Here is a 2,401-nt window from a genome sequence, read left to right on the forward strand (position 1 = left end):
ATATATATATATATATATATATATATATATATATATATATATATATATATATATATATATATATATATATATATATATATATATATATATATATATATATATATATATATATATATATATATATATATATATATATATATATATATATATATATATATATATATATATATATATATATATATATATATATATATATATATATATATATATATGTAGGGTAAGAATACTGATTCTGGCTCACTTTTCCCCATGTAAATGAATGGGGGATTTTCAGCGATTCCCTTTTTTTTTCCCTAAAAATAAACCCCCTTTTTATCCCAAGGTATATTTATTTGTCTCCCCTTTTAACTTGGAGGTTGAACCTCATTGAATTGAACACCTGGGGGTTGAACAGCTCACTCATTGAACCTATAAAGATTTGTTCATTCTCAAATTCCTTCAATAGTTTAATTTTCTTTGCACAATAATCCCCATCTAAAATATTGATAAACAAAACATTTGAATCTTTATATTTTTTAAGATACCCCTTTTGTGCCATTACGAAATTATAAACTTCTCTTAATGCTCTTGTTTGACCACCTCCTGAGCCAAAGGTTATTTTTTTGTTAAGCCCCGCCCACTTTTCTTTAAGCCCCGCCCACTTTTGCTAAGCCCCGCCCACTTTCCACAAGGTATTCAATAAGCCCCGCCCACTTTTCTTTAAGCCCCGCCCACTTTTGCTAAGCTCCACCCACTTTGTGTGAGGTATTTATTCTAAGCCACGCCCACTTTTCCTAAGCCCCGCCCACTTTTGCTAAGCTCCGCCCACTTTTCATAATGTATTTTTCTAAGCCACGCCCACTTTTCCTAAGCCCCGCCTACTTTTGCTAAGCCCCGCCCACTCTTACATCATTTGCAGTTCATCTCTGACTCACAAAGAAATCACTAGAAAATTACAGGATGTTATGGTTTTGAAAAATTTCCCAATGAAGGCTTGCCTCGGCTTGCCCAGGGAATTTCCAAAGGAAACCACACCCACCAGTCTTTCTCTATAAAAGCTTCAAACCCAGGCTCCATTTTAAACATTTGTTTTTGCTGGCAATGGTGTGCTGTGTGCTTGTCTGGAACTCTCTGTCTTGTATGGAACTAAACCTTCAAGTTGATGAACTGGATTCAAACCTCTTATCTGTTGAGGTAAGATTTTTATTTTCCTATTTTCAAACTTTGATTGAAGCATACTCATTTAATAATTAAATAACTTAATTAATACATTATTATTTTCTCTCACAGGAAATTGTATCTGAAATACAAAATGAAAATACTGCTTTTGCTACAACGAAGCGAAATTGTTGACTTGGTTGAAGACCTTGTGAGTGACCAAGACCTACAGAACGAGCAAGACCTTGAGTGGGATGACTTTGGTGTTCCTTGGAACTCTCTGTCTTGTATGGAACTAAACCTTCAAGTTGATGAAATGGATTCAAACCTCTTATCTGTTGAGGTAAGATTTTTATTTTCCTATTTTCAAACTTTGATTGAAGCATACTCATTTAATAATTAAATAACTTAATTAATACATTATTATTTTCTCTCACAGGAAATTGTGTCTGAAATACGAAATGAAAATACTGCTTTTGCTACAACTTGGGGCGAAATTGTTGGCTTGGTTGAAGACCTTATGAGCGACCAAGACCCACAGAACGAGTTCGTCCTTGATGACCCAACCAAAGAGTTATACCTTGGAGACCAGCAAAATCCTGAAAAAGAGTTTTACAGCAATAGTACTCATTGTGAGTTATCAAGACAATACCCACTGAACAAGTTATACGTTGATGAGCCAGAATACAAGTTTTACCTTGGAGACTCACAAATTTTGAAAAAATCAGTAAATGAGTTCTGCCTTGATGGTTTAAATAACTACCTTGGAGACTCAGGAAAAGGGTTCTGCCAAGATGGTTCTAAATATGGGAACTACCTTGGAGACTCACAAATTTTGAAAAAAATCAGTAAATGAGTTCTGCCTTGATGGTTTAAATAACTACCTTGGAGACTTGGAAAGTTGGGTTTATTTTGAAGACTTGAAATGCTACCACTCTTTGGGATTTAAACCTATCAAGAAAGTTCTTACTCCCTCTTTCTATGTTATCAAACCTGAAAGCCTTAAAAGACAGAATTGGAAGAAGAGAAAAAAAAAAAAAAAAAACGTAAAATATATATATATATATAGGTGGAAATCTCATTTTGAAAAAGACATTGTGTTGGGTGAGGATTGAGTTGGGGTTGAGATTTTGAATGTGAGGGTTGGGGTTGAGATTTTGAATGTGAGGGTTGGGACACACACACACATACACATCAACAAACAAAAGTTAAGCCTTGACTATTCAGTTGAGGATTCTGTGTTTGGGGTTCACAGATCTAAGAA

Source organism: Eptatretus burgeri, chromosome 3 (genome assembly GCF_056783735.1).
Source record: "Eptatretus burgeri isolate ZD-2024b chromosome 3, Ebu_testis_v1, whole genome shotgun sequence".
NCBI classification, from domain to species: domain Eukaryota; kingdom Metazoa; phylum Chordata; class Myxini; order Myxiniformes; family Myxinidae; genus Eptatretus; species Eptatretus burgeri.